The 19,379-nt window shown below is 42.0% G+C and overlaps 1 protein-coding gene across 6 annotated transcripts in view; it reads left to right on the top strand.

The window, feature by feature from the left end:
- The window catches only part of LOC146782613 (beta-galactoside alpha-2,6-sialyltransferase 1-like), a 471,648-nt gene that overhangs the window by 250,505 nt on the left and 201,764 nt on the right, over nucleotides 1–19,379 (top strand). The window contains exon 1 of one of the 6 annotated variants that reach the window (XM_085636953.1): nucleotides 6,168–6,274. The exons of the other annotated variants lie outside the window; for them this stretch is intronic. The gene's annotated coding sequence lies outside the window, so the exon portion shown is untranslated. Of the gene's footprint in view, nucleotides 1–6,167; nucleotides 6,275–19,379 lie in introns of those variants that run through there. 6 annotated transcript variants of the gene reach the window in all.

The raw sequence follows: 19,379 nt of genomic DNA, 5'->3' as shown, positions 1-19,379 counted from the left end.
AGGTGAGCATGGTATCAAACTTAATGCTTGCCTTTGTGCATTTAAGAATGCAGCAAATTCTGAAGACAGACTATGACGTGTTATTTGGAGGAAAACACGTCATAGTTTTTGGAGATCTTTTGCAACTTACTCCAGTTAAAGGACAACCAGTGTTTAATACTGTGACACATGAAGACACAAAGAAGTCATTGGGAAGCATCGGTAATGCAAATATTTGGTCCTTCTTTGAGTACAAGGAACTTACTACTAATATGAGGCAAGCAAACGATGAAGAATATGGAAGTATTCTGAAAGATATCAGAATTGGACTACTCACTGAAGCTGGCAAAAAAGCATTACAGAGTCGGCTGCTACATAATTTATTTCCAAAGGAAGAAATAGTTGCAGAGAAGATATACAAGAACATTGCAGAAAAGAAAAGTGTCATCTGCTTAATGCCAACTCTACGTGAATGCTCAATATTCAATGAGGAGCTTTTGAAATTGGAAAAGGAAGATATCAGGAAATTGGAAGCAGTGGACAAAATTGAGGATGGAAGAATTACTGTCACATTAACAGGCACACTGAAAAATAAATTGGATTCACTAGAGAAGAACATTTCCAAAACAGCTGGATTAGAAAAAAATCTATATGTTTGCATGAACTGTAGAGTATTTTTAAGGAGAAATTTGGATGTTGAAAAAGGTTTAGTTAATGGAGCTATGGGAAGAGTTGTGGGTTTTATTAATTATCAGAAAAAAGATGGAATTGAATGTTTAAAAATAAAATTTGATCAGATAGAAGAAGTTAAAGACATTTGTCGTTGTTCAGTTCGTTTCATGCTTGTGAAAGATTTATATGTACGTAGGAAGCAGTTTCCGTTTTCTCTAGCATATGCTGTAACTATTCACAAGTCTCAAGGATTGACTGTAGATTGTGCATTTGTGAACATTGGTTCAACTGTGTTCAAAGAAGGTATGGCATATGTTGCTTTGTCACGAGTGAAAACATTATCAGGTTTATTCATGATAGACTTTGATGACTCAAAAGTTAGTGCTGATGCAAATTGTGTAAAGGAGTATAATAGATTAAGAAGAAGCTATGCTCCTCATTTAGGTCAGTATCCTGTGTTGGAGAAACGTGTAGTTTCTCGTAAAAGGAGAAATGAGAATATCTGTAATGAAGATGTAGAGAGGAGGAAAAAAAAGAGGAGTGATGTAATTGCAAGCAAAAAGAAAAAGGAAAATGAAGAACAGGTTGTAGGATGTCATTTTGAAAATAGCTCTGGTGTCAACTGCTACGCTAATGTAGTGCTGAATGTTGCATTTTATCTGGAAAGTGTGCAAGAGCAGATAATAGTAAATCAGGGAAAAAGATTCTGTTCTGAGTTGAGTCTCCTTTTTCAAAAGCTGAGTAATGATAAAACTCAAATAGAAAGTGCTACTGAAATTAGAAAACTTTTAGATGTATGTTCAGGACGAACACAGTTTTCTCAAAATGTACAGCAAGACGCACAGGAATTCTTGATGTTTTTTCTTCAGGTACTGGAAGAAGAAGGGGTTCCCATTAAAAATGTATTTGGTCTCTCTTATAAATGGGAACATAGTTGTGAAAACTGTTATAATATATGTGGCTCTAATGTTGATTCTGAAAGGTTTATTTATTTAACATTGCCAGAAAGTAAAACAGTCACTTTTGCTAAATTAGTTAAAGATGCTAATCATAGCATGGAATGCAGTGAGTGTCAATCTGACATGTTTTCAACGTTAATTTTAAAGGAATACGGACAGTATGTAATTTTAATGATGCAACGCTGTAAAGCTGATGGTTCAAAATTAGATACTTTAATAAAGAAGTTTACAGGACAGCAATTATCAATTTCAGGAAAAACTTTAGTAACAGTTGCAATATTTTTCCATGATGGACCTACTGTAACTTCTGGACATTACACAGTTTATCTTAAATGTGAAAAAGGCTCGACACTGTGTAATGATTCCCAATTGATTTTTAAGCAACGTTTGCCTTTTGATTTAGCAAATTCCTATCTAATCTTCCTGAAACCTAAATTTTAGAGAGATTTGGCAACATCTGGACAAAACAATTTTACCATTTTATTGGATTACCAGTGGAATTTTAAAAAATTCAGTGATGTCATGAGTGATGTCACTGACCATGTCATGAGTGATGTAATATGTGACGTCATCAGTAGTGCTTTGCGGGCGCGCGAGTTATAGTTAGCTGAACTAACTATAACGGGGGAATTTCAATGGTTTTTTACGAGTGAAATGTCCAGCTAACTATAACATGTGTGAAACCTTTGGTTTTTTCATTGAATATATATATATATATATATATATATATATATATATATATATATATATATATATACAGTGGTTTAAAGTTAAGTACATACAGAGCATGTATAATGGGTTAATGGGTCACTGTGTAATCTGGTTGAATATTACCATTGAGGGGTTCTGGTGCTATCTTTGATATCTCAAGTATTCAGCCAGTTCCCCAATTTGTTAGCTCTAAATACCTAAACCAAACTTGCACTCAGCCACTGTTTCTTTCTCTCCAAAGGAAAGAAAGTTAGACAAATATGCACAGATTTACATATGTGCAAGCTTTATCAGAAATTCATCATGGAAAGTAGTGCTGGCAGCCATATTAGTGAAGGAGCTGAATCCATGTAACAATTACATTAATTCTTGTTATGGTGAGGATCGGCAGCATAAGACAGTTCTGCAGGATTACATTGAGATAGCCAGAAGGAGACCTGGGAGTAGGCCAATGCACGTAGGAACGTGTGTGCATGCCCATAACCCTGCTGCACCATTCTTAAATGGTTCTTGTAGCTCCAGCCAGTGCACAACACCTGCCCACTTAGGGCAGAGCTCATCTTCCTTCACCTGAACAGATACCTTGTGCTCTCTTGTAGGAAAATGGAAGGTACAACAAGCAGTATAGGGGAGTATGCAGAGCTTATGTCCACTGAGGGGACCACGATTAGAAGGCACCATGAATGGAAATCCCTCCCTTTGTTTGTAGTACCACCAAGCCATGCATTAACGATTAGCGCACATGCACTAAAAGATGATCCTGCCAGAAATCCCTCTTATTGCACCCTTGAAGCTGACCTGCCCTCACATGCTCTATGCTTTACTTCTCCATCCACTTACTTTGGGGTTTGCAGGATATGTGAAGGGTTTACATTTGATGTTCTACATCAAAACACAATTTAAAAGTTGACTATACCACCTTTTGCAATTCTAAAACATAGCTACCAAGTGAATCTGTCACATGTGTAACACCTTCACTGCAACCCAGTGCTTGAATAAAAATGTGTGCTGGTGACCAAAATGATTCTTTGGAGACTGGTATTGGCACCTTCCACAAACAGCTCTGCCCAGTTACACAGTGAAAGGCAGACAACTTACAAAGGGAGCAAAAGGAATGAGAATAATATGCTGTAAAGTGTGCTTTAGTCAATGCAGTCATCACCTCCTGCTTCTACACCCTGAAAATGCTCAATGTTGTCTTCAAATGGCTCCCAGTCAACACATGCAGGATGGTCACCCAGGCCCTCATCACCAGCAAGCTGGACTATGGCAACACACTGTCCGAATCACTGTCTAACTGCTAGAAGACTTTAGAACATTAAAACCAAATGACCAGACTCACACTTAGGCTTTCCCCCGTGTTCACATCATTCTGCACTGACAAACACCTCCGCTGTTTTCCCATTCACTAACCCACACACAACACACTCACCCCATACTTCTGCTCAGCCAGAATCCTTCTAGCACACATCTCCCACATTCAAAGAACCAGCTTTCCCCTACCTCATGTCCAAAGCCTGTAACAACCTGCTCCTATTCATTTTATTTGCCTTCTCAGTACTTAAGCTCCACAAGAAACTGAAATCATGGATCTTCACCTGGACAAGTCGTAGTCACAGCCAACGTAACCCTTGCTTTCTCAATACCAGGATACTCTACCCTCCAGGGGGAGCTGTGCACTTCACAAATACCCTTAACATAACATAAAGTTTGTCTAAGTATTATTGTTGTGGTGTTGTTCATACAAATCTGGTGTCTCCTGTTTCACACTCCATCTCTGTTCTTTTCCATCTCATTCACACTCTTTCCTTATTTCTTTCTCACCTTTCTGTCCATATGCGCACACCTGCTTAATTCTCTTTCACTACTATCTATCTTGTCTTTGTCTCTCTCTATCTTCAGTCACTTCTCTCACTCACTTCTCTCTCCCTGTCACCCTCACAGCCACCTTATCCTCCTCACTTCCTATCAGGAAGATTAACCATGGTGAGAGACGTGTGATACTCCCACAGAATATTAGCTGGTCTTGGTTTCTCAGTTCCCACAGAACCTCGAGGTTTTCATGATAGGAATGAATGCTGAAAGAGCTCAACTCTGGCAGTGAACTGGCACACCACGATCTATGTCTTCACAGGGGCTCACCGCTGTCTGTATGAGTATCAGTACGTTTGTGTGTGAGTAACAGTGAGTGTGAGTGAGTATGAGTGAGAATGAGTAAGTGAGAGAATGTGAGTTAGAGGGAGTGAGGGAAAAGAGACTAAGGCCCAGATTATCAAAACTTTTACACAATGCAGCGCAGCACCCAAAATTGCTGCGTTGCATGAGAGGGAGAGAGCAGGAAAGCACTATAACTACAAAGATATGGCACCATCCTACTCTCTCCCTAGTGCTGGCACACAATTAGGCTACAGAGCATCTAACACACACCTTTGCACCACAGTGCAAAGGTGTCTAGGATAGGTTTTGTACTGGAAGGGTGCCCTTCCAGTACAAAATACTATACTTTGACTAACTTTAAAACTTTTCGTACTTCGGATTTGTGCATGCAAAGAGGTAAAAGCTAGGAGAAATAAAAGGATTTCTCCTTTTTAATGCCTGCTTTCAAGTGGAGTTTATTTTTTGACGCAAAGCACTGTCTGCTATTGTTAGTAAATTAGGTTTTGTGTCAAAACCATAGGTGGTTACATGGGAAAATCCCATATATGACCCATTGATGCAGAGTGATGCAAAGCAGCAATTTGCACTGCTTTGTGTTACTTTCAGGCAACTTTCAAGTGCAAAACAGGATTTTCACTGAACAGTAAATACAAAAACAACATTTTGCACTGGTTTGCGGCCTCCTTTGTGATGCAAACCCAGCACAAATTGATTGTTAATCTAAATCCAAATGTGAGCGGGAATGAGTAAGAGTGAGGCAAATTTTGAAAAAAACGAGGTAAACTCCTTGGCAATATTACGCCCCACTATATTCAAAGATCACCAGCCACCAGTGATGCCAATACTAACTGATGAGATGTGCCTAATGGCCTAAACTGCCAACTTTGGAACTGGGGAACGAGGTTTCAATCCCAGCATCAGCTCAACATCCTGTGATCCTGGGCAAATCTCTTAATCTCCCCATGCCTAGAAAACACATCTGATTTTGTGTAATGTAATCTGGTGCTCCTGTAAAGCACCCTGATGCCTTTGGTCAGGCTTTGCTGTATATAAACCAAAATGCATAAATAAAAAGTGACAGGTAGCCAGGAACATTTTGCCCAGAGGATTGGGACTGCTACCCACGGCCCCTCTTTGCTATCCATCCACCCGCCCCTATTTTGCCGATATCATTTAGCATGTTCCTATGTTTTAGTCTGTACTTGGCACTTTAGAACCAAAACCACAATTTCCCACAATCCCCCCTGCTATTGACAGAAAAGTCTGGACTGCTGGATGGTCATTGCATTTGAAAAACTTCTTTCTTCACTTTTTAGCATTTATTTAGCACTTACTACCCCTCACTGGAGTGGTAATTGCTATACAAATGCAATTATAAATACAAGACAATTTGGGATTTGTGCCTTATTTGATTTGAAGCACCGGAAGTGCAGATGCGGTCTCACATACCAACGTTAATAGGCAAGCATTCTCTATATTTAAAACAAAGGGTGACAAATAAAGCGCATTGCCTTGCACAATTAGAATCCCCACTGTGGGGTTTTTGCCCAGGATGTTGTGAATCACCTGTGACCGCCCCCCCCTCACTGCCTCGTTTGAGCAGTCTGCCAGCAGCAAGATAGGCTGTCTGCTGGAGTAAAGAAAATATTTATTCGAACGCACTCTTCTCCAGCTGTACTTTGCCCGGACTTTCCTGGGTCAGACACACACATAGCTTCAGCCCCGGCTACAGAACACGACGAGGCAGGGACGATGAAGCCCTTTCAGCCTAATGGGCACTGCACGCCTGCATGAAGGTATGTGCCACCCCACCCTATTCAGGTGGGAGACTACCGATGTCAAGGCTAGTCTCCCGCTTACCAATTCCTGCATGCAAAAAAACGATTCATCGATGGGCTTCTGCCGACAGGAACTGGTCTGGTGTGACGTGGAGTGTGCACTGCCAGTAACCAGCTCCTCTGCTTCAATTACAGATCCTCATTTTTTAGAAGAATAACCGCATCACCGTATCCCGTAGGAGGGTTCGTTACTGGTCTTCCAAAATGGATGACCTGTTTGTGGCTACTGTAATAGCCATGTGCAGCCACGACTGCTTAACAAAACGACCAACAATGCTTACACAATTGTGAAAAAAATCACTGTTGTGTCTCTTCCAAAGACGCCTCTACCACCGAATAGAACCATTCAAAACTATTCCAAAAATGATGCAGTTTACTGAATTGTCACGAGGCAGGACTGAAAGAACACGTGCTTCTCCGACAGGTTTAACAAGCAGAACTGCCCAATAGTCCTGGACGGGTCACAGGTACTCACAGGAGTCTGGTAGAGCGGAAAGATATTGCTCTACAATATATAGAGGGGGATGAGTCCCACTTTGTTCCTCAAGGGCCTGCCATGGGCAGAAGCCCTTTCCTGTTCCAGAATTCCATGAACTAATCCATCCATAACGTTTGGATCTCTTCCAAGAATGGTGAAGGATGCGAAATCAGTTTCTTGATGGGCATTATTTCAAACAATTTGAAGCAATTGATACTAAGTTTGTAAATGTATTATTTCTGCTGTCCCTACCATTCCGTTTCACTTTTCCTTAATCTAGTAGTTTTTGTTCTTTGCTTCTTGTTGAGCCAGGGAATTGTACTGTAGTCTGTTCTGGCCATTCTGGAGGTGGTGCACCTTTCTATGACTTGTGTGGTGGCTTGGGGCCAGTGTTTGAGAAGGTATTTGTTCAGGTAAGTCATCGTTGATTTGGGCGAGGTTGTCTGCGAGCTTGGATTTGAATGCAGTGAATGTTAGTAGTCTTCTTTAGGAGAGTTTACTTTGCATCTTGTTGTTTGGAGGAGGGCCTGGGAGTTTGATTGTTTGGGGAAGACCTTTGTGGTCAGACCACATGATGTAAGTGGGTTTAATGATGCTGATCTGCAAGACATTTTGGAGAGTAGTGTTGATCCCATGGCACTTGGCATCAGATGGGATGGTGGACAAGACTTTTGAGTCAGGCTCTTACATATTCCCAATAATCCTTTTACGCAAAGAGTGGATTTATCTTCCGCAAGTAATACTGAAGCCACCAGTGAAATGAACATTTTTGGAAGCGAGTTAGAGTTTGGAAAATAGGAAGACCTGGTATGACATAAGTAGACGGCAGTTGATCATTGTTTTGTAGTTAGTGGGAGGTACGTAAGGGATTTTTGTGTATCATAACTACTCTTCTTCCATGTCAGATCTGTCTGTTGTGGGTGCTCCTGGTAAGGTTGTGAATAATTGTGGGCATGTCTGAAGGCAGATCTTCCATTTAAAACACCAGGGCCACAGTTAATATTTTTGAAGAAGAAGTGTGCACAATATATCCAAATGTTTTGGAAGTACTTCCTCAACAAAAATGGCAATCAGTTGGGTGGATTTCCAGGCGGCACTCTTCAGCACCTGGGGTGCTGAGAGGGACATGGGGGAGGGGGGGTTCATTGACTGGAAACAAAATGTATGCCGGCCACTCTCTGTCAACCTCTAATGTTTTTTAACATCCTTACTCCTAAAAAAAAAAAAAAAAAAAAAAACATCCTTACTCCTGTCTCCTGCCTTTTTCAAAACTTAAAATCGCCTAAAAAGGTTTAACTAAAGCAGAGAATGAGCCTGCATTGCAGTCAGCCAGTCAAAATACTTTATTCAACTCTAATTGAGACATAAGATTTTGCACAAAAACCGAATACATTTACATATAAAATCATAAATAAATACATATTGCTTTCATTAACAAGCATTTGCATAGCCAATAGGTCTCGCATTTGGGACCTTATAAGTATTTAGCTATGCAGCACAGTATCCTTGGTGCAACAACATCAACTGTTGCCTGGCTAAACACTTATAAGGTCCCAAAGGCAAGACCTATTGGACTTGTGCCCTGCGTGTAGTGCTCCAAAGTGAAAGAAGGTCAAGTGGATGGTCGTGCCACAAAAAAGGGAGACTAGGCGCCTGTGTGCTTCCCCTATATATGCATGGTCTGCGCTCATACGCATTATACGATCCTGAAGAAAAAGCTACCTATAGGGAAATGATCAGGAATTATAAACTGGCCATAAAAACCTCGCAAGCTGCCTACTACAACCTTAAAATAACTACATCAAAATCAAAATCTAAAGAAATCTACCGGATAGTTAACTCCATGATCAAACTTCCTCCACCTGTTACAGATAATAACAATTCACCGTCCAAATGCAACGAATTGGTGGAATTTTTCTTTCAAAAAGTCAACAAAATGTATCTTTCTTTTCCCAACCCGCCCACTGATTCGCCTGTCCAAGGCCCGCATTCAGCCCCAAACTCGATCAAGCAGCTGGACTCCTTTCCCCTGATAACACTGGAAACCTTAGAGAAATTAGCACAACAAATAAAAACCGGATCCCCATGCGACCCTGGTCCTCCAGGTTCTTTGTGCTTGGCCAGCAAAACTATCTTCCCCACTCTCGTGGATCTACTCAACTCCTCTATAGTAAGCAGGACAGTTCCCACGACCTGGAAGCACGCTATGGTGCGGGCGCTACTAAAAAAACCTTCCCTTGACCCGGGCAACCCCAGTAATTACCGCCCGATATCGCTACTCCCATGGGCGTCAAAAATCCTGGAGAAACACGTCAATACCATCTTGACATCATTTTTTGAGGAAAACCACCTCCTCGACTCCTCCCAAACTGGCTTTCGAGCCAAACATGGGACAGAGACCGCCCTACTGGCGGTAACTGAGGAGGCAAGACAAATCCTGGATCGAGGAGGGTCAGTGGCAGTGATCCTCCTCGATCTAAGTGACGCATTTGATACGGTACATCACAAAATCCTGTTAACCCGCCTCGCCGACTTAGGAGTGGCTGGAGATGCCCTGACATGGTTTGAATCTTTTCTATCAGGCAGAACATTTCAGGTCTTCAACGGCTCATCCCGCTCATTCAGTCGCCCTTTGGGATGTGGAGTCCCGCAGGGCTCCTCTTTAAGCCCTACGCTCTTCAATGCATATATGAGGCCACTGGCTGGGATTATTCGTCCGCATGGTGTCAATATCATCTCCTATGCGGACGACACCCAGCTGGTGGTTTCCCTTACACAGAAGAGCAACCTCCAGCCACCACCAGACCTAGCAGCCTGCCTGGAAGACGTAAAGAGCTGGATGATGAGCTCATGCCTAAAGCTCAATGACGATAAAACGGAGCTCATGCTTCTGGGCCCGGCCTCCCCTGCCACCATAGAGTTGATCTGGCCACCAAGCATGGGAATAGCTCCACCCCCCAGAGACAACATCAAAAGCCTAGGCGTGTGGCTCGATAAATCTCTGAGCCTCAATACACAGGCCACCAAGATATCAGCCACTTGCTTTGGCCTCCTTAGGGTGATCAAAAAAGTCCTTCCCCTTCTCCCTTTCGAGGCTAAACAAATAATCATACAGGGCCTCATCCAATCTCGTCTGGATTTTAATAACGCCCTCTATTTGGGAGCACCAGACTACACCTTACAAAAGCTTCAACGCACCCAGAACTGTGCTGCCAGGGCGCTGCTGGGAATCCCTCGAAGGACCTCAATAAAAACCGGCCTAAAGACCTTGCACTGGCTACCTGTCAAGGACAGAATAAAGTTCAAGGCACTATGTATTGCCCACCAGACACTCTGGGAAATGGGACCAGACATCAACTGCTCCCTGATTTCTTCCTACAGGCCCAACAAGACCCTTCGTTCATCAACGGCATTTCTAGCCAAAATTCCCAGAATCTATAGAGCCAGAGCAGGAGGACGCTCCTTTTCGTACAACGTTTCCAAACTTTGGAACACCCTCCCTATGCAGCTGAGAAACAATCCCTACCTGACCAGCTTCCGCAAACAGCTAAAAACTTATCTGTTTAATGCCTAATAAAGTAACCTTATGAGGATTTTCTCTGTCTCTAGCGCCTGGACGCCTCAGGGCAGCTGCAGCGCTCTATAAATCACATTTTCATTTCATACGCTGCTTGGAGCAAGCAGGGTGGGCATGTCAAATAATATATGATGCAAGGTGAGCGTAGTAGTTAATACGAAAAAAGAAAAGCACTATAACAGACTTGCAAAGTGTGCACGGGTCACTAGAAGGAAAGAAAAGAAAAAAGAAAAGAACCCCAAAGCGATATATAAATGCAAATTAATGAAGCACGTGGAAGAGAATAGCTAAGGCACTTACGGCAGGGAGAGAATGCCAAGAACTTCATGTAAAGTCAGGATAAACAGGAAAAGAAAAGGAAAATAACCCCACAGCGATTAAGGAGGCACATAAATGAGACAGCAGAAAAAGGCGCCAGTCTCGTGTCAAGACAAATACCTTAGACGCGTGAGTAGATGCGGTGCCTCGAGCGCGTCCCTTTATAAAGAGACGGGCGAGGCAACAAAACGAAAGACGGCTCGCAGCTCAGGGTGGCTGGTGGAAAACGATGAGTTCCGCATTCCACAGCAAGCATGACCTGCGCTGCTACCTGCGGCCTTGTACCTGCCTGTCTGGAAGATTAGGCAGGCCCCCGAGTGGCGTAATTCCGCAAAGGCAATGAAGAAAAGACTGCCAGAGCATGTGTCTATCAATATTATGCACTGATACAATTGAAAAGGTGAAGAAATGTGCCTAACCTTAATCATTGGGTAGTAAAAAAAATGCCGAAAAAAATGGAAGAAAAAAGGTTCAGATGGATATTATAAATCCCATAGGAAAAGTGAGAAATATATATATATATATATATCCAAGATGATATATCTTTCGTCATTAGGAATATGACATAAGCACTACTTATATACACGTTTTTATATGAGTAGTGCTTATCTACGCAATGATTAAGGTTAGGCACATTTCTTCACTTTTTCAATTGTATCTGCGCGTAATATTGACAGACTCGCGCTCTGGTAGTCCTTTCTCCATTGCCTTTGCGGGATTACGCCACCCAGGGAGTCGGAGGACACCAGGGAACCGAGCATTGCTCCCATCGGTAAACTGAAATGGCTCCATGTAATGTGACTTGTTGCGGGTAGAGAGATTTTGTTCTTCAATTCAGGTGCTTGTTAAAACGCTGTCAGCACCGCTGTGCTGTAGTAACGTGTACAACCAGCATTCATCATGTCTTCAGCAGACGCGCTGTGGGAACATGAAGAAGTGGCAGAAGCCCTATTCCTCAATTTACCAGCGGTATATGATATACCCAGCGGCAGTAATATCTGCAAAAATGCAAACAATGATGTTAAAACACTGCTAAAGAACTTAGAGAAATTGTTAACAAGCATTGGCCGCGCGACGCGGGAAGTTTGTAATAAGAGAAACACGGTAGTGATGCGCGCGCGGGAGCGGGAAAAAGTGATCGCGCTTGAATGGTGCCGCAAGCAATGTAAAAAAAACACTGTAGTGATGCGTGCGCAGCTGCAGGAAAAAGTGAAAGTGATCGCGCTGGAAGGGAGGCAGATGGCTGCTGCGCGCGTGCATGCTCGCGTGAATGCAAGCTTCAGGCCAGCAAAAGCCTCTGGTAGCACTTTGAAAACCCCAGTACTAAATGTCTCGCAGGGCACCGCATGCACTGGCTCAGGCGAGACCTAAAAAGGGGCATGGTACAGACTCAATATTTACTATGTATTCTAAAAACTGTTAAAATATAATTTAAAGCAGCATATATAATATCTGTGTTTTCTAAGGATAATAAATAAGTCAGATCTGTCTCATGATTCCTAATTTTCTGTGCTAATAGTAACAGACAAAGGAATTACCTTCCCTGGGGAGTATAGAGTGTGCAAAATAAAATAAAGTGCTTAGTGCTTTGATATGTAAAACCATCACGTGCCTTGGATAGGAAACGCTACCACAAAGTGTATTGTTTTAAGACGTAACCTCATCAGCAAAAATGTTTGCCTCTCATTTATACTTAACTGTAAATAAAGTGCAGGCTGTGCTTGACGGTATAGCTCTATCCGTTTAGGGGGTTACCCCTGGGACAGTGTATCTGGGAATAATGATAAAAAAGAATTTTGATTCTTTTGGGGGAAACATTAATAAGGGAATCTGGGTTGGGGAAATACTCAGGAGTGCCCATCTTTAGAAAGCTCAATTCTCTATATACCTGTGCCAAGGAATCTCTAGTCTGTTATCTAAATTCATACAATCTCTTAGCATTTCTCCGCAAAATTGGGCTTCTGGGTTATTCCAAATTCTTGCCCACAACAAAGGTTGCAGTTTTATATATTCTTCTAAGTAACCCAGCCCAACTTTCTCATGACAGAAAAGTATATGGGTACTTTGAGGCACTGCCAGCAATCTCCTAATAAATGTATTTTCTATTTTTTGCAGCATAGTGCAATTTGTATATCCCCATATACCAACACCAAAAGAATCGACTGACAAACATTTACTTTTAAACACATAAAGCAATTACTTAATTGGCTTATGCCTTGTTCTTTTAGAAAAACTAAAAACAGCTTCTATCGACCTTTGAAATTGCATTGCTCTAACGCTTTTTAAAAACTTCCAATTAAAATCCATATCAAAAGGCATGCCCAAATATGAAAAAAAATATGTTTTCTAATTTCTTCCTCTCCTAACATACATTTCCTCATCTTAGCTTTTTTGGGGCCACACTTTATAACAAATGATTTAGTGTTATTAGTTTTGAGCCCTAGATCTTTCATAAATAAATTAAAAGCAACAAGGAGGGATTGGAGTCCATTTGCTGTTCTCACTATGAAAACAGCATCATCCGCATTTAAAAGTACTGGGATTTGGTGTAAGTTGGCCTTTGGAGTGTCCTTCCCCCTTTACTCAAATATTCACCCAGCCCATTAATATACAGTAAGAAGAGGAATAGGGCCAACACACACCCCTATCTGACCCCAAGATTGGAGAGAAATTATTCTGTTAGGTCACCATTCCTATTATAACGAACTCTTACAGATGTTTGATCACGAAGCCTAGTGATCAGTGTGATAATAGCTCCATCAATACCCTCTTTGCCATAAGTGGCTATCATTTAGAACGATCTACTGTGTCAAAGGCACATGTTAAATCCATAAAGGCTAGATGGACACTGCCTTTTTGCGCCTTTTATATTTTTGGACTATTAAGGAGAGATTAGGGGTCTGTTCTGTAGTTCCTAGCCCTGGACGAAACCCAAATCCGACAGTGCTTGGGTCTCTATTGCCCATAGTTTCAATTTGTCCAATAAGGGATATGGGACGATAGCAGTGTGGTTGGCTCTTGTCCCCCTTTTTGAAAATTGGCACCATAACAGCTTCCTGCCAGGTCTTAACTAGGGGTCCTACTATTCCACTTTTCATGACATTAGTTATTACTGGGGCCCAAAATTGCAGCAGTAGCTTATAGAGATCCATTGAAACTTTAACGGGCCCCAGAGCTTTCTCTGAGGGACTGCTCTCTATAGCTAAAACAAGGTCTTCAACCTCAATTGAGTGGTTCAGAGCCATGGCTGTGCTTATATCAAAGAGGAATTCTGAGTCCAAATTGGAGTTCTGGGCAGTGTGACAAAATATTTTCGAAAAAAGATTTAACCAAGTTGAGGTATTATTTCTTTCTTGTACATGCTTAAGAGAGGAGCACACATTAAGAAGATGTACTTTGGGTGCAGGCTGAGTGCTTGGGGTATCTATGAAAAAAAACACATGGCAAATGCTGTCTAGACCCCGAAAAAGCAGATAACTCCACCACAGTGATGGGTGTATATGAATAATAGTTCATTGTGATCTACAGAGAGTGCAGTGTGTTGTACCTGCAGTTTCTCAGTGCTGTAAAAATAAACCCAGTTGGAATAATTCATTAGTATGCACATTATTATAATGTATATGTTTTCTGGCAACCGCAAACGTAGAGCTTAATTTAAGTCACTGTTCGCTGGTGCTCAGAACTGGCCCCTAATTCTAAACACCACCACTTATGCTGCTTATCTAATTTCGAAGTTAGCACAAAATAGGGGTCAATACCAATGTCGTTGGATAGGGTTCCGAATCAGTTTCAAGTTGGCCGTATCCGATCTGGAACTCTTGTTTTTGACCGAATCGTACACACTTCCCAACGACCGATTACGATGCCAAGAAGCCGTTAGGACTGACCAAATTGGTTCGGAAAGGCATACCGACAGATCGCAGCTTTCAGAGCTGAATCGTACAGCTCTATGGACTCAGTTTCCGAGCGAGCGAGTACGATGACCGATTCGGACAGCCGTTCCAGTTTGGTTTCTCCAGAACTAATTGGCTGCCAGAATCTGTCTCTGGGGGCCCATAGCAGGCCCCCCTTCACTCGGGGCCTTCCTAATGGGGCCCGTGGGGGTACCCAAGGGACCCCCCTTTCCAACCATGCACAGTGTGACAGGCACCATGTGGTGCACGCCACAGGGTGCAAGGTTTTTCCCCCAACATATACAAATATTCTGCTCCTACTTCAATGGGAGCCTGTGTTTTAGTTCGGAACACAGGCTCCCATTCAAGTCAATGGGAGTCCGGAAAAATGGTATCTGGAAGCATCCGGATACATCCAAATCGCTTGGTCGGACTCCCCCGATCCGAGTCGTCCAGAAAGCATTCCGGAACCGATTCGGTAGGAATGCTTTCCGAACTACATCAGAATCAACCCCATTGTGTTTAGTTATTTAAAATAATACCTGCCGCACAAGACTTTAAGGCTTTTGGTGGCCTGGATTAGTCTGAATTGTTACTCTTGTAGGAGTGTGATGGTTAGTAGTTGTGTTGGTTCTGTCATTCCCAATCCTGGCAGAGACAATGGGAGGTGCCAACATCAGTGGCTTCCTGAGAAGAGCCAAGGCACTTAATTTTGATTGAACAAATTAGGCACTGAGGCAGACACGTGTCAGGTGTTGCTTTCTATTCATTCCAGGTTGGCTTGGATGGTATTTTACCAATCCAGAAGTGTAATACTGTGCCTGGAGTGGTCAAAGGCTTTTGCCATTTTATAGATCAGCGTGGATGGTACTGTGCTAATCCTATGCTTCAAGACTTTGCTGTAGAAATGGCAAAATACTTTGTCCCTTTCTATCTTGGAGTGGATGGCACTGTGCTAATCCTATCCTTAAAAACTTTGATAAAATAGCAGACATTTGAGGTGAGCAACTTCAGAGCTTCCCTGGTGTTTTAGGGTGCTCTATACAGGAGTTGCTGTCCACCCAAACTTGGGAACTACCGAGAGTTCTCTGCTTTTTTATATAATTCCACATGCTCCACCTGCTACGTAAAATCTTCAAGTGGATTCAAATCGAGGCCAGTAAAATGGTCACCCATGTGCTCATCAGCAGCAGACTCAACTACGGCAACGCACTCTATATTGGCACCACCCAGAAACTCCTAAAGAAACTGCAGAACATCCAGAACGCCTCCACCAGACTCATCCTGAACATCCCACGCTGCAGCCAAATCGCCAGCCACCTGAGACACTTTCACTGCCTACCTATCAGCAAAATAATTACCTTCAAGCTCCTTCCACACGCCTACATTGCCCTCCACAACACAGGACCTGCATGCCTCAACCACCGCCTCTCCTTCTACACTCCATCCAGACATCTCTACTCCACTCATCTGGCCCTGGCCACCATCCCACAGGTCCACAAGACCACAGCTGGAGGAAGATTCTTCTCCTACCTTGCTGCAAAGACCTGTAACTCCCTCCCTCTACACCTCAGTCAATTACCATCGCTGCCGCAATTCAGGAAGGACCTCAAGACCTGGCTCTTAGACAGAACCCCTCCCACCCACTCAGCAGCTTGAGACCCTCACAGGTGAGTGGTCACACTTTATAAGGAACCTGATTGAATGATTGATAATATATGCGGCACTCTATGCCTGAAAGGGTATTGTTTTGACATACACGGAGTGCTCCCTTATGTCTGGACAAAGCACAACTCTCTATGATGAGTTATAATGATAGCAAAACAGGTGTCAGGGGATATTTTTATTCATTCCAGGTTGACTTTGATGGTATTTTACCAATCCAGAGCAGTTATACTGTGCGTGGAGTCGTAAAAGGCTTTTGTAATTTTACAGCGTGGCATGGATGGGACTGTGCTAATTTTATGTTTAAAGACAGTGCTGTAGAAATGGCAAAAGGCGTTGGCCCTTTCTATCTCAGAGTGGATGGCACTGTGCTAATCCTATGCTTAAACAATCATTTGCAATGCAACAGGTCTCGCATTTGCGAGAGTTTAAGCTACTGGCATGGTAAATAGCAATGCATTTCATTTATATTTTAAAAAGGAACACATAAATAAAAAGCATTGTCATTTACAATGCCAATAGCTCAAAGTCTCATAAATGCGAGACTTATTGCATTGCAAATGCTGGTTTTATTTTGCATAAACATGTCACATGGTGGGAAAAAAAAGAACAGATGTCATTCTGAGACCTAAAAATGGTAGCTATATACTTCCAGTAAAAATGTTTAATTTCATTTTTTTTTTTAAATTATCTTTATTCAAAATTTCCAACAGTTATCACCCCGCCCTCCCACGCTCCGGAGTCAGACAGATATACAGGCAAATTCCTTATGTTTGTAAAGACACAAATACATAGATAGAAAGGAATCGGCAACACATTCTTATTTATCATACAGTTAAGGAGAAAAAAAAAAAGAGCAAAAGAGCAAAGGAAAAAAAGTAACAGAATTTTTCGCGGTTAATCGTGAGCTAAGCTCCATTGCAAAAGTGGAGTCCAAATACTCAAACCCCGCTTGCGCCGTAGCTTGCCCTTACGCTTATATATGGCAACCTCCAAATTAGACATAGCTAGAAGCCTGGCTAACCACTGTTGGAAAGACGGTGCTATAGGGTCCAGCCAAGCGGAGGCTATGCACAGTCTTAAAACCGCCATTGCGATAAAAATAAGCTCATTGCCGGGCCCAAGGTTATCAGGGTCATCGGCCCCTAATAGCATTATTGCACTAGTTAGTGTTATCTCTCTATGTAATATAATAGTCAAAAATTTCTCTATGTCTTGTTTTAGTGTTGTTAATCCAATGCAGGTAGCAAAAATATGAATAGAATCAGCGTTGGACATCATACATCTGGGGCAGCAGGTTCCCTTGCCGCTCCCCCATTTAGCTATTTTATCTGGGGTATAGTATAGAAAAAAGCAGGTTTTGTAAAACTGAGCCTGAAGTTTGGTTGAAATGAGTATAGTATGCGAGAGGAGATAGGCATGGTTAAAACCATCGGCAGATATTTCTAGCTTATCCTGCCACTTCTGTGAGATTTTCTCCAAATCATCCGAAAACATGGTAATAAGAGAAGAGTAAACATCTCCTATAGTATGATTCCTATTATGTATAGCTATTTCCACTACAGATATTTCTTGACCTAAAGGCTTCCCCCTTAATTTGTGTGTAAGAAAATCCCTGATTTGTAGAAATTTAAAAAAATCACGCCAATCCAAATGATATTCATTCTTCAGGGTTTCGAAAGATTTAATCCCAGATGGGCAGAAAAGACATCCTAATTGTACAATTCCTGCTTTGTTCCATCTATCTATACAAATATCTCTAAAAATAGCCCCCGGAAGAGTTGGATTATCCAGCAGGGGTGTATAGTATGACACTTGCCCTAGGCCTAGCATTTTCCTCACCGCCTTCCAAGCCTTAAACCCACTGTAGAGGGTTTTAAATTTGACCTTTTTATGATAATTATCATGTAGATATCTCCATAGATACCCTCTACTTTTATTACCAAGAATTAATTGGAAGATAGACGGTGTACTATCTTTATACATTGCTTCAACCCCCGTATTTTGTAATAGCTCACTACTATAGAGTAGAACCGATGCCCAATAATCGGCTTTTAAGTTAGGGAGAGCTAGACCTCCTCTGTCTTTGGGGAGAGTAAGAAAGCTGTAAGCACGTCGAGGTTGAGAATATGCCCAGATAAAATTAGAGAACATACGTTCCATAGATTTAAACCAGTAACTATTGAATTCAAGGCAGATTGCTCTGAACAAATACAATATTTTCGGGAAGTACACCATCTTCACTACATTCACTCTTCCAATTATAGACAGGTGTAAATTATCTAATCGACGTAAATCTTTTTGCATTAAGCCCATAATTGGTTTTAGGTTTATATCAACCATATCATCAAGATTAGAGGAGATGGTGATTCCCAGGTATGTAGCTTTTTCCACCACCCGAGAATCAACCATATTGCTTTTTTTATTTAATACAATCTGTGTCTTCCCGCGATTGAGTGTATAGCCAGAAACTAGGCCAAATTTACTAGCTTCGCTCTCAATGACAGACATAGCCATGATGGGGTCGGCGGTGACAATAGCTATATCGTCAGCATATGCTAATGTTTTGGTTGGAAATGATTGCAATACAATAGGTCTTATTTCCCTATTTCTTTCCAAACTTCGGATGAAGGGGTCAATGTAAATTGCAAAAAGCAATGGAGAGCATGGACAGCCCTGGCGTGTTCCTCGAGAGATTATTAATTCTTTAGTTAACGTTCCAAATACCACAGCTCTGGGATTGATATATAATTTTTGAACTGCCTGTATAAAACCTTCCCTGATACCCAACCTTAAGCATAGATCTCCACAAAAATTGCCAGGAGACCCTATCGAACGCCTTCTCAGCATCGAGAAGGATCAGTGCCATAGGGTCTCCTGCAACCTCTGTACCATCAAATAGGGTGATTACTCTCTGAATATGGTTAATGGTTGACCTCCCGGGATAAAGCCGTGTTGACATTTAGCTACGACTTTATGCATAATGGGGGCTATCCTATTAGCTAGTATTTTTGAATACATTTTGGAATCAGCATTAATAAGAGTAATAGGGCGGTAAGAACCGAGTTGTTCTGGGGGTTTGTTCTTTTTAGGGAAGATAATTATTTTTGCCCTAGACCAAGAGTTTGGAGG

The sequence above is a fragment of the Triturus cristatus genome, chromosome 12 (assembly GCF_964204655.1).
Source record: "Triturus cristatus chromosome 12, aTriCri1.1, whole genome shotgun sequence".
NCBI lineage: Eukaryota > Metazoa > Chordata > Amphibia > Caudata > Salamandridae > Triturus > Triturus cristatus.
This window is presented reverse-complemented; position numbering and strand designations above follow the sequence as displayed.